The following is a 14,684-nucleotide window of genomic DNA, read 5'->3' on the forward strand; positions in this document are numbered from 1 at the left end:
TTCTGGGTGCGTCAGTGCCAAGGGGTAAGATCTATTCCCTATCCATCCCGGAGGAGAAGGCCATGGTGGATTACATCGAGGAGGCTCTGGCTCAAGGCTATATCCGACCATCTACTTCCCCTGCTGCTTCCAGCTTCTTCTTTGTGGCTAAAAAGGACGGGGGCTTGCGGCCATGTATTGATTACCGGGCACTTAACTTACTGTCAAGTTCAGGTACCCCCTTCCTCTCATCCCAGCGGCCCTGGAACATCTCCGTGGTGCCACTGTGTTCACCAAGTTGGACCTCCGCAGCGCATACAACCTCATCCGGATATGCGAGGGGGACAAGTGGAAGACTGCCTTCGTCACACCCACCGGCCACTACGAATATCTGGTGATGCCTTATGGCCTGGTCAACGCCCCTCTGTATTCCAGGACTTCATCCATGAGGTGTTCTGGGAGTTCCTCCACAAGTTTGTGCTGGTCTACTTCGACGACATCTTGATCTACTCCCGGAGCATGGCCGACCATCGCCGTCACGTTGCGGAGGTCCTGCAACGCCTGAGAGAATTCCAGCTCTTCCTTAAAGCCGAGAAATGTTCCTTCCACCAGTCCTCAGTGCAGTTCCTTGGATATAACATCAATCACAGTGGCATCCGGATGGACGAGGGGAAGGTGGCAGCCATTAAGAACTGGCCCAGACCCACAACAGTGAATGAAATCCAAAGTTTCCTCGGCTTCGCCAATTTCTACAGACGTTTCATCCAGAACTACAGCTCCATCAACAGCCCGCTCACAAGCCTCCTCCGCAATAAACCCAGGTCTCTGTCCTGGACTCCAGCTGCCACAGAAGCTTTCGACATCCTCAAAAAGGCCTTCAGCACCACTCCTCTCCTGGTCCACCCTGACTCAGACAAACCCTTCATTGTGGAAGTGGACGCCTCCACCACAGGAGTAGGAGCGGTACTCTCACAGCAGCAGGGGAATCTGAGCCGCCTCCATCTATGTGCCTTCTTCTCCCGCAAGCTCAACCCGGCGGAAGTTAACTACGATATCGGCAACCGAGAACTTCTTGCTGTCAAGTTGGCCCTCGAGGAGTGGAGGCATTGGTTGGAGGGAGCTAGACACCTGTTCCTGGTAATAACTGACCATAAAAATCTGGAGTACCTGGAGTACCTTCGCTGCTAAAAGACTCAACCCCAGACAGGCCCGTTGGGCGCTGTTCTTCACATGCTTTAACTTCACCATCTCCTACCGACCTGGCTCCAGAAACATCAAAGCAGATGCCTTATCAAGACTTCATGCTCCAGAAGAAAACACAGAAGAACCTGAATCCATCCTCCCTGAGCAGATAATTGTCAGACCTATCACCTGGTCCACCGAGACCCTTCCCTCCTCCAATGCCTCCACCAACACTCCGCCGGGTTGCAGTATATCACCAGGACACGGCGCACTCCACTTATTCACTCTGCCCACTCTTCACTCTGCACTGGCCACCCGGGGGTCAATGAAACCCTCTCGCTGCTGAAGGAGCACTTCTGGTGGCCCAACATGGCAGCCGATGTCAGAAGGTACGTGCAGGGATGCAAGGAATGCACCATCTCGAAGAGCCCACGCCATCTATCATCCAGCAAACTTCTTACTCTGCCTGTTCCTTATCGACCCTAGTCACACCTAGGAGTTGATTTCGTCACTGACCTCCCAGCCTCCATTGGATGTACCTGCATTCTAGTTGTGGTGGACAGGTTGTCTAAATCTATAATTATATAATCTATTATTACCCATTCATCATTCACTTCTACAACCACTATCTACTCACCTGTTGTCACTGTAACCTCTGCTTGTGTCCAATAAACCACCTTAACTGTTTTCTTCTGTCTCCAACTGGTACATATTGTAACAATAACCAGGCTTTTAAACTAAAATTTCAAAACCATAATGCCATTTATCAAAAAGCACACCCATTTCCCTAAAATATAAACACTATTCCTGTAACGGTGGCTGTTTCAGAGGAATGAGAGTAGGAGTAGGATGCAGCAAACATTTATTCAAACAAACATAAATACTAGTAAATCAGGCAAAACTGATAAATCCAGACAACACCAGACAGAGAACATGAGAAACACTGGGGTATATATACACAGGGGGAAAACAGGCTTAACAAGAAACATACAAGGCTTAACAAGAAACATACTCGTTACTAACGTAACCTCGGTTCCCTTTGATACGGAACGGAGTACTGCGTTGTCTGCTGTTTAGGCAAGACGCAACGGGGAAACTCCTGTTTTCACAGATTCTGAAGCCTTTTTTAATCACGCAGTGAAAACTGCATGACCATTGGTTCATGGAGTTTAAGAAAATGAACCAATAGTGGCGCTGGCTGTGCGATCCAATGGCAAGCAAGCCCGCTCGAGCCCGCCAAAATGGGCGGGGTCTCAGGCTATATAAACAGCCATCTCGCCTTGGCAAACTGATTTAATTTGATTGAAGCGACGGCATGACGCTTCCTATGAATACGAATAGCATGGCAAGTTATGAAAGTCCCTTTCGATACTACACTCCATACTGCGTCATCTGCTGTTTAGGCAAGACGCAACGGGGATTATGCAATCACGCCATGCTATGAAGGGGGGATGACAGAACATCCGAGCGAAGCACTGAGAGGGCTTGTATGGATGCACATAGCATAATATATCCCGGAAGATAGGGAACTTGAGGACACTGTAGTCATCTTCCCGTTTCTATATATTCTAGGAGCCCCCTGGGGCCTAGAGCATATTATATAGAGAATGGGAAAAAATATGTTATTACCCGGACTTTGGACATAAGCTGATCACATTGGTGGGGCTTATGCAGAGAGAACCTGCGTTGGTAATGCAGAGACGTCTAGATTATAAAATCTGACAAAGGTGGACGGCGAGGCCCAGTCGGCCACAATTTTCCACAAATTTCCACAATGGACACACACACAAGAAGAGGCCATGCCCCTCGTGGAGTGCGCTCTAACACCTATGGGGCATTGTAGGCCCAAAGAGGAGTAAGCGAGCGCTATAGCATTGACGATCCATCTGGATTACCTGGGCTTTGTGACCAGAAGACCTTTCGTACGACCACCGAAGCAGACAAAGAGTTGTTCTGACTGACGAAAAGAGACAGAACGATCGATGTAAGTCCTCAGGGCCCTGACTGGACAGAGTAGGTTCAACTCCTGATCATACTGGGAAGGAGGAAGTACAGAGAGAATGACCATTTGTGCCTTAAAGGGTGTGGATAGGACTTTCGGAACATATCCATGACTTTAGAGGCGTTAGGACCAAACTCAAGACAAGAGGGGCTCACAGAGAGCGCCTGTAAATCTCCCACTCGCTTTACCAATGCTAAGGCTAGCAATAAGGTGGTTTTTAGCGTTAGAGGACATAAGTCATAAGTCTGGAGTGGTTCAAAGGGAGGGCTCTTAAGGCCGCTGAGAACAAAAGACTGGTCCCGTGTGGGAACTGTGCGGGGGCGGAGAGGGTTCAGCCTCCTAGCCTTTTTTAGGAAACAAACAACAAGGTTGTTTTTCCCTATCAACTGTCCCGCTACAGGAGCATGGGAGGCTGAGAAGCATGAGATAGTGTTCAGGACATCTTCAGGGAGGTTTGAAAGCTCCCGTCTAGAAGCCATACATGGAGATCCCACAGCTCGGGTTTGGGGTGCCAAATCATCCCTCCTGCTTGGGAGAAGATGTCTCGTCTCAGGGGAATCGGCCATTGCTCCATGGACGCCAGGTCCGAGAACCATGGTTGGCTCCTCCATAGGGGAGCCATCAGGAGGACTTTGTGGGCACCTTCCCTGATTTGTCTGATAACCTGGAGAATCAGAGTGACCGGGTGAAAAGCGTACAGGAGGAGGCTGGGCCAGTCGTGGGCCAGTGTATCCTTGATTTTTGAAAAATAAAATGGGCAACAAAAGTTGTCTTCTGAGGCGAAGAGGTCGACCTCTGCCTTCCCGAAGACATCCCAAATTTCCTGAACTGCAAGGGTTAGAGCGACCATTGCTCTGAGGGAAGGTTGTTCTGGGACAACATGTCTGCCCCTTTATTCACTATGCCCTGATTATGCACTGCTCTGAGTGAGAGCAGGTTGTGCTGGGCCCACTCTCGGATGGATCTTGCTAGAGTGAAAAGGGGCTTGTATGAGAGCCCACCCTGGCGATTTATGAAGGACACCACTGTCATATTGTCTGATCTGACCAGGACGTGGTGTCCCGCCAAGAGAGGGAGGAAAGATTGGAGAGCTAGATATACCGCCATCATTTCCAGGCAGTTGATATGAAGCTCGCTCTCTTGGCTTGTCTAAGCACGGAAGGCTGGGTGACCGACCAGTGTGTGCGGCTTCTGTGTGGGACTTGCCCAGACATTGCACGCACTCACTGTGCTCGTCATCAGCATGCAGAGGGCTCTGTATGTGCCACAATTGTGGCGTGACATCTGAAACAATGCTGCAGAAAATTTGTTAAATGAAAAATGCTCTTTCAGCTTCCAACTGTGGCCGCAGAAGGAAGAACACCGTAAGCACGCTCTCAGCACTGTGGGCGGCTCGGGTGCGAAGCGCTGACCAGGCTACTTGGCCCCGCTGCACCGCCATTGGTTCGTTTTCTTGAACTCCACGAACCAATGGTCATGCAGTTTTCACTGCATGATTAAAAAAGGCTTCAGAATCAGTGAAAACAGGACTTTCCCAGTTGCATCTTGCCTAAACGGCAGACGACACAGTACGGAGTGTAGTATCGAAAGTGTAAGGTCTGCACAGGATCAAAAATTAGCAAGCGAACCATAAACTGTGTTTAACTCCCTCGGGTCGGCGGTCACGCTGGCGTGACCACCGCGTTTTTTTTCTAAAGAGACTCAAAATACTCTGTCAATGTTGCACATACAATTAAGAGCTATACACCATTTTAATCTTTGGAATATCTTCTTTTATTTGTGTACACTCAGAGTAAAAACAAAATGTTGTGCTTTTTGTAAAATAAAGAAAACTAACATGATGCGTGATCTCTCGTCTCCCTCTGAAAGAACTCCAATCTGATAGTTCTCAGAAAATGAACTGTAACTTAGTTGAGATGAGATGTCAGGTTTTAAATCATGTAAGTCAAATCGAAAACAAACCTTCTGTGTTTATGTAATCTGTATGAAAAGAGAGCCATGTCTGAAGTCCGTGATTCAGCTCATTATCCGCTAATGCGGCCACGCCCACGGAGCCAGCGCTATTCAAACGCAAATTCAGAGTCAATACATGCATACATCGTCTCAATCGTGTATTTATTGTCTTGAAAAGTGTTTATCTGGATGATATAGCGATCTCTGGCCTCTGTTAGTTCCTGGAGAGTCACATGGTTGTTCTTCTTTAGATTAATTTGTGGACTAAAGGTGTACAGAGAGCCCTCCGGCTGCAAGTATGAATTGAAAACAGTATCCAGCGCTCATAGTGATGACAATAAATATTGAATATTACTCCGGTGTATAGAAAATTGACATAAACATATGAGAATTCATCAATATTTCTCAAAATGTGCATGCTTTTAAGCTAAAAGGCTATATGAAATGCCATAGAGGTAACATAATTGTTCAGACACTTTGCATCACAGAAATACATTATATTTTAAAGTATTTAATAGAATACCATTATTTTAACCCTCTGGGGTCTGAGGATTTTTGGGGCCCTGGAGAAGTTTTGACATGCCCTGACATTTGTGCTTTTTTCAGTTGTTCATAAACATATAAATGACAAAAGTGTCATTACACTGTATTCAGCACAAACTAGGCTACAATAATATGTGAGGAACATGTATGTACATGTTTGTGTTTTTGAAGGAATAACGTTTATGCGTGGTTATTGAAAAAAACAAAAAACTTAAGTCGCTGAAATAAAGCCAAAAATGATATATTAAATCTGTGTTCACAAGACTTCTGGGTATTGGAGGTTGTAGACTAGAGTTTTTGCTTCAGAATGATGTAAAAATTATTCTGCCTACTCCTTCATATAAAACAATAGAGAGATTTAAATTTTGTAAGACACTTTTTGTCAAGAAACACAGTATGCGTGGAGGCGTGAATCTGCATGAATAATGGGCCATTTACACCTGAGAAGACAAAAGAATCACATAATAATGACCTGAAATGACTTGCATATTAATGAGGCCTTTCAGTCAGGTAGGCTGTGAAAAAAACCCTCTGTAATAATGTCTCAGCTCATCATAAACAGCAATACTGTGAAATATTATTACAATTTAAAATAATGGTATTATTATATTATATTCTTTAAAATATAATGTATTTATGTGATGCAAAGTGTCTGAACAGTTATGTTACCTCTATGGCATTTCATATAGGCTTTTAGCTTAAAAGCATGCACATTTGGAGAAATATTGATGGATTCTCATGTTTATGTCAATTTTCTATACACAGGAGTAATATTTATTGTCATCACTATGAGTGCTGGATACTGTGTTTTCAATTCATACTTGCAGCCGGAGGGCGCTCTCTGTACACCTTTAGTCCACAAATTAATCTAAAGAAGGACAACCATGTGACTCTCCAGGAACTAACAGAGGCCAGAGATCGCTATATCATCCAGATAAACACTTTTCAAGACAATAAATACACGATTGAGACGATGAATGCATGCATTGCCTCAGTATTTGCCTCTGAACAGCGCTGGCTCTGTGGGTGTGGCCGCATTAGCGGATAATGAGCTGAATCACGGATTTCTGACATGGCTCTCTTTTCATACAGATTACATAAACAGAATATTTGTTTTCGATTTGACTTACACGATTTAAAACCTGACATTTCAACGTTTTTTTAGACATAAGTCAAATTTTTTTGTGATTAGTATTCACTAAGTTACAGTTAATTTTCTGAGAACTATCAGATTGGACTTCATTCAGAGGGAGACGAGAGATCACGCATCATGTTAGTTTTCTTTATTTTACAAAAAGCACAACATTTTGTTTTTACTCTGAGTGTACACAAATAAAAGAAGATATTCCACAGATTAAAATGGTGTTTGACGGCGTATTTTGAGTCTCTTTCACACTGGTTAGAAAAAAACCGAGGGAGTTAAATTGTAATAATATTTCACAGCATTGCTGTTTTTTTCTGTATGTTTGATATACACCATGAGCTTGAGACATGATCAATGTCTCACAGGTTTTTTCACAGCCTACCTGACTGAAAGGCCTCATTATTATGCAAGTCTTTTCAGGTCATTATTATGTGATTATTTTGTCTTCTCAGGTGAGAATCACCCATTAGTCATGCAGATTCACGCCTCCACGCATACTGTGTTTCTTGACAAAAAGTGTCTTACAAAATTAAAAATCTCTCTATTGTTTTATATGAAGGAGTAGGCAGAATAATTTTTACATCATTCTGAAGCAAAAACTCTAGTCTACAACCTCCAATACCCAGAAGTCTTGTGAACACAGATTTAATATATTTTTTTGGCTTTATTTCAGTGACTTAAGTTTTTTGTTTTTTCAATAACCATGCATAAACGTTATTCCTTCAAAAACACAAACATGTACATACATGTTCCTTACATATTATGGTAGCCTAGTTTGTGCTGAATACAGTGTAATGACACTTTTGTCATTTATATGTTTATGAACAACTATAAAAAGCACAAATGTCAGGGCATGTCAAAACTTCTCCAAGGCCCCAAAAATCCTCAGACCCCAGAGGGTTAGGCCTTAACTCATTGAACATTTGTTTGTAAATCTCGCATTGGATCCAGCCTGGTGGACACTAAGAACTCACTGGACACGTTTTATGGCTATTTCTATAGATTCCTGAACATCTCCCTTGTGATTTAAGACGATCGTGGTCAACTCGGATCGAATTACTGCAAGCCATGTGTCCACATACCAGACGGCACTAAAAACTCCAATACACGTATATGCACACACAGAGACACACACACAAACATCCATGAAGATTATATGTACAAAATATGACTATGCCAAAGTGTACCTGCAGTTGTACTGCAAGCTATATGTATGTATCCCTAGTGTATAAGCTTAGCTATGACTGTAGTTGTGTAGTGTCATTTTAAACAATAAAATTAGAGTATAAGCTGTATCTTCCCTTTTATGCTTTGTCACCTGACAAGTTTGGTTTCTTTGTACAAGCTTGAATTATGCCTTATTCAACAATGTATGTCACATTACTGTAAAATGCATTGTTCTATTTTTAATGGTACTTTGAAGAAAATACACTCCGATCTGATACTTCATAAATTATGCAAATTGAGCCGCAAGACAAGACAAAGAAAAGTTTTGCACATCAAAATTGCACCCGTATCATTGGTGGACGTTCCCAAGGAGGCGTTCTGGTTTGTTGTCCTTAAAACAACAGTGACACGCATCTCTTCATTACACAAGCTTTGCTTTTGTCAAGCCTCCTTCATCCTCCATCATCCTTGCCTCAAACAACTCAGTAGGTATTATTATTATTATTATATTATTATTTTTTTTTTTTGTTACATTTAATTTAGTGCCACACTTTAATATGTGAATTATATTATCAGAAATCTAAACACATTTAGCGTCGTCAGGCTTTTGTTGGTGCTAAATGGATAAAACAACGGAGCTGCACACTCAGGTTTATGGCTGCTGTAAATTTTACCTGCCACAAGATGGCACTGTTTTCGACACTCTTGATGCTTTGTAACTTTTCCCCGAAACATTTAGAGCAGTGGTTCCCATTCAGTCAGTCACGTTCGACGTTACGCCGATACTGACATAATGGGGGGGTCTCGCTTGGGAACCCAATCACCTCCAAAGGATACAAAACAAGCCAATGGGAATTGGCTAGTGAGATTTACATGCCGGACCACACCCCCGGCATCCGGGTATAAATAGGGCCGGCATACTCACCTTCATTCATACTTTTGCTTCGGAGCCGATCGGATCGGATCTCTCTTTCACCTCTTCAGAGTGCAAATTCCTCTAATAGAGCAAAACAGCAATTTTAATTGCTATAGGACTAGATCCTAAAAACAGCACTTTTAATTGTTTTCTTCTGTTTTATTCTGGTGGTTGCTCAAGTCTCTCCAGCTGGTGGGAAGGCATGCTCAGCGGTGGGTGTGACGGCGCACTACCCACAGGACGGTGCTGCACTCATTCCTGTGTGCTTCAGCTGGTGGGTATTCTAAAAGAGCGAGCACGGGCGATCAGCATCTTTTTCAAGATGTCTTTTTGTCTGTGTGCTGGATGCGGTCGTTTCCTGACCTCCTCTGACGGCCACGATCGCTGTCTCACGTATTTAGGTAAACTGCACACTGAGTCAGCGCTCGTGGATGGTACATGCCCTCACTGCAAGGGCATGTCCATGTTGGCGTTGAGATCGCGACTCTCCTTCTTTAATACGGATGCTAGAGTCCCCTCTGTTACTACCCCAGCACCAGCGGCTGCAGTGACCGTCTTTTGGTCCGGTTAATACTCTGGGAGATCTGAGGATCACAGTGGTGATTTCAGGTCCCCAAACGCCCCCACTAACCTCCCACTCCTCCGCAACACCATGTGCCGTCGAGTTGCCGCTGCTGCCGCGGGGGCCTCCATGCGGGTTCCCCGCATCACTTTCGGCGCTCCGGAGGAGGACCAGATGTCGATTGCTGCATCGCGAAGTGGGCTGGACAACTCAGAGAGCGATGACGACTCCGAGCTTCCGCCCTCAGGGACGGTTACTAAGTCGGAAGTGGACTCTGAGTTAACGGCCATGCTTGCCATTGGTCTCGTGTGGAACCCTCCACCATGTCCCGAGCGTTCGCGGTTGGATGATTGGTTTCTGGGTTCCGCCCCAGTGCCATTCTTCCTGGAGGTGCATGAGGAGCTCCAGAAGATGTGGATCCGGCGACGAAGGTCACGACACGCGGCCTGGGTCAGACAATGTCCACCCTGGTGGTCCAGGAACGGCATCTTTGGTTGGACCTGGCTGAGATGAAGGACGCTCGACGCCCCCATCTCCCAGGCCGGCCTCTTCGGCGACACTGTCGAGGACTTCGCACAGCAGTTCTCGGCAGTGCAAAAGCAGACAGAGGCCATAAAACACATCCTGCCCCGGCGTGATGTTGCCACCAATCCGCTATGGGCCGCGCCTCTGTCTGCTCCTCACCGAGGGCGTCCTCCTGCAGCTCAGGCTTCCGGGAGATCGAAGCCATCCCATCCACCTCGAGCCTCCCGCAGGAAAGCCACGCCCCCCGCCCAGGCTGCCAGGTCTTCTTCCAAGAAGAAGAAGGCTAAGAAGCAGCCCTGAGACGGGAGACCCAGAGATGATGGAGACTGTTCTACAGGAGACGGTGACCGAGAATCCTGTGTTCTGTTTTCTTTCTGTTCCACCGCTGGCCCCCAGCAGACCCCACTCACGGCCTCGACTTCAGGACGCACTGCCTCCCGAGTTGGGCCACAGTGCTCCATGCTGCCCCCCTGTGGGTACTTCTGCTGTCTGGATGGTTCCACTCGTACGGTGTTTGGGGGCGTGGCTACGCCTTCCCAACCCATCCCGTTGGCTCCTTCGGACAGTCAGACTCGGCTACGTGATTCAGTTCGCCAGGCGTCCCCCCCAGGTTCAGCGGCGTTCTGTTCACTTCGGTGATGGGTCCAAACGCCTCTGTCCTGCGGGTGGAGATTGCGGTTCTTTTGGCTAAGGACGCAATAGAGCCTGTCCCTTCAGCCGAGATGAAGTCTGGTTTTACAGCCCGTACTTCATAGTACCCAAGAATGGCGGGGGGTTACGGCCAATCTTGGATCTGCGTGTCTTGAATTGGGCCCTTCACAAGCTCCCATTCAAGATGCTCACGCTGAAACGCATTCTCACATGCGTTTGCGCCCAGCATTGGTTTGCAGCGATCGACCTGAAGGACGCGTACTTTCATGTCTCGATCCTTCCTCTGCGGTTTGCGTTTCGAGGGGCGGGCATATCAGTACAATGTCCTACCCTTCGGGCTGTCCCTGTCCCCTCGTGTCTTTACCAAAGTCGCAGAGGGGGCCCTTGCCCCGCTCAGGGAAGTGGGCATTCGCATTCTCAACTACCTCGACGACTGATTCATTCTGGTCCACTCGCGAGAGCAGTTGTGCGAACACAGGGACTTGGTGCTCAGTCACCTTAGCCATTTGGGGCTTCGGGTTAACTGGGAAAAGAGCAAGCTTTGCCCCGTGCAGAGCATCTCTTTTCTCGGTGTGGAGCTGGACTCGGTCAACATGACAGCACGTCTCACCAACGAGTGTGCACAGTCGGTGCTGAACTGCCTGAATTCGTTCTTGCGGAAAACAGCGGTCCCACTGAAACAATTTCAGAGGCTCCTGGGGCATATGGCATCCATAGCCACGGTCACGCCGCTCGGATGGCTTCATATGAGACCGCTTCAGCATTGGCTTCACGACCGAGTCCCGAGGTGGGCATGGCACCGTGGCTCACTCCGTGTGGTCATCACACCAAGTTGTCGCCGCACATTCAGCCCGTGGTTGGACCTTGCTTTTCTGTGTCCCTAGTACAAGTGTCCAGGCATGTTGTTGTTACAACAGATGACTCCACCACTGGCTGGGGTGCCATATGCAGTGGTCAGTCGGCGTCAGGCTCCTGGACAGGACTCCAACACCACTGGCACATAAACTGCCTCGAGTTGCTAGCAGTACTTCTTGCTCTGCACCGGTTTCGACCGCTGCTGCAGGGCAAGCATGTGCTGGTCCAGAAGGACAACACATCGACGGTAGCGCACATCAACCTCCAGGGTGGTCTACGTTCGCGTCGCATGTCACAACTCGCCCGCCATCTCCTCCTGTGGAGTCAGCGCCAACTCAGGTCGCTGCGCACCTCCCACATCCCGGGCGAGCTCAATCGTGTGGCCGACGCTCTCTTACGACAGCTCACGCTCCCAGGGGAATGGAGACTCCACCCCCAGGCGGTCCAGCTGATCTGGGGCCGATTCGGGGAGGCACAGGTGGACCTGTTTGCCTCTCGGGAATCCGCCCACTGCCAGTTGTTTTATTCCCTGACCGAGGGGACCCTTGACACGGATGCACTGGCACACAGCTGCCCCGGGGCCTACGCAAGTATGCGTTTCCCCCCAGTGAGCCTTCTCGCACAGACACTGTGCAAGGTCAGGGAGGACGAGGAGCAAGTTACGCTGTACTGGCCCAACCAGACCTGGTTCCCAGAACTCATGCTCACCGCCTTCAAGAGAGTTGGGGACCTGAAAGCATTTTCGGTCAATGATTCGTGCCTGGAATTCGGGCCGGACTACTCTCACGTTATCCTGAGACCCCGGCCTGAATATGTGCCCAAAGTTCCCACCACTCCCTTCCGGGACCAGGTGGTGAACTTGCAAGCGCTGCCCCCGGAGGAGGCAGACCCAGTTCGTGCCCTGCGCATTTACATGGACCGCACGCAGAGCTTCAGAAGCTCTGAGCAGCTCTTTGTCTGTTTTGGAGGTCAGCAGAAGGGAAACGCTGTCTCCAAACAGAGATTTCCCTCGGGAGAGGGAATGCGAGCACTTTTTCCGCTCCTCAGTTCAGTTCCACGTAACGGTGAACCCTGTGGAGTTCCTCCGGCGGAGGCATCCAGCAGTAGGTCCAGTACTCGTGTGTATGCCTGGATTGGTTTGCCCATGTACTGGGCTAGATGCCCATATGCTGTGATTCTCCGCGGGTAATCCCATATGTTTTTGTCCACGGTACGGTTTCCCTGATGGTAAACCTGTGAATGGTAAACCTAAATGATGATCAGTGTGAAACATGAATCAAGATAACCCAGGATTCCGTTTCCCTGAGGTTAACAATCCCTCAGGGTAAACTATTTAAAGTTTGAAAAGCCCTCATGTTTGTTTTTTCATTCTAATGAAAAGATAAGTTCATACATTTTTAAAAACGTTTAACATTCCTTTCTTTTTCTTACCATTAACATGAAGATCCCACAGTCAATACAGCTGGTCAACTGTTGTGGAACATTCTAAAACAATACAATATTATTAAGTTATTTCTGAAAAGATTTGTTGTTTATGTGTGTTGTTTTTAGCTTATGTGTTTATGAAATTCTTATGAAACTAACCTTATTTTTGACCAGCTTCCATTGTCCTTGGGTGATTCTGCTAATTTACAGCAACAAAATCCAAAACTTTAATGTATAGCCATAAAAATTGCATAAAAGAGACAAGTTTAATTAGTTCTATAGTCAAAATTACTACTTAATGCATTGCAACAACATTTTAAATTCAGAATACAAAAGAAACATAAATACCTCCATGGACAACAGCCTTTTTGAAGTGAATTTGAAGGTGTGCATTCAACCTGTGCTGTCTGGTTGGTTTAAAAACACTGGGTAGTGGAAATTGTTGCAGCATGTTTTACATCGCTGTAAATGAAGTAAAGCACAGCCTCTCCGAATCCTAATATGCCTCTGAAAATCCACATAAACATTGGTCAGTACTGGAAAATGTAACCAGTGAAACAAAATACAGCGCCAACAACAAAATCACAAACCATGAATATGTAACCAAACAACGTGAAACAGTCTATTTGTAGAATATCAAAAGACGCGATAGTGACTTCATCGCAAAGCCCATTTACAAAAAGATTAGAGTCATGTTAAAGGTGCGAAAAGACTGAGGATCTTTTCGTCGACTGAGAAACCAAAGACTGTTACTGAGTTTTTGAAATGAGTGCATGCGTAAGAACAACCCCCCTACTTCAGAGCTCATTTCGAGGGAACGCCTCCCAAAACTCGTGCACGAGTATTGGAACACGAGTGTTTACCACCGGCATTCGCTGTGTCGTGTTAGTGGATTCATTATGTCGGACTCACCGCAGGTAACTCATAATCTGCAGTTGTTACTCCTGTCTTCTGACAAAAACATTGCATGCGGCGCCTGTAGAGTGTGGAAAGTTACTGGAGCGCGCAGCCGTGCTCGTCTCTTACAAGGAACATCATGGCAGTGATTGACAAGCCAGAGGGCCAATCCGCGCACGTCTTTCACAAGGAACGTAATGGCAGTGATTGACAAGCCAGAGGGCCAATGTTTTTAAGGCCCTAGCTCGTGCACAGATGATGTATATTAATATTATTCCTTTCAGTGCACCTAATAAATAGTCTTTTATCAGTTAGTAAAGACAGTTTCAAGTAACATTGCAAAAATGTATAAAACAAAACATCCTCTTTAGCACCTTTAACTGTTTACGATTAAATACACAACAAATAAACGTTATCGATTAAAAAAACACAACACAAATAAAGCTTTTTACTGTGTTCTCTTCGTCCGCCATGATTGTTTTTGTTGCTAACTCTGCCCACATCCGACGTGAGACTGTTACTCCGCCCACTTCCGGCCTAAGACTGTTAGTCTGGCGCTGTTGTCCTCAGACTATCATGACATATGGTTCTGCGTTCTGCATTTGGTTGTTATTGGCCTGGAACACATACATGTAGGCCTACCCCCGGTTGGGAATCACTGATCTAAACATTTGTAAAATACTCCACACAACCACTGGTTTATGACAGCTTTATTTTCGATACAGTTCTTAAAGGGGCTCTATGTAAGATTTTTACTTTCATAAAGCATAAAAATACCCTGATATGTTTGCAGATATTTAGGAAACATGCTACCCAGCAGGCACCGGACGTCAATATAACGTCAGATTGACGTTGCATTTTGGTTGAAAATGAAAATCTGGTT

The sequence above is a fragment of the Megalobrama amblycephala genome, linkage group LG16 (genome assembly GCF_018812025.1).
Source record: "Megalobrama amblycephala isolate DHTTF-2021 linkage group LG16, ASM1881202v1, whole genome shotgun sequence".
NCBI classification, from domain to species: Eukaryota; Metazoa; Chordata; class Actinopteri; order Cypriniformes; family Xenocyprididae; genus Megalobrama; species Megalobrama amblycephala.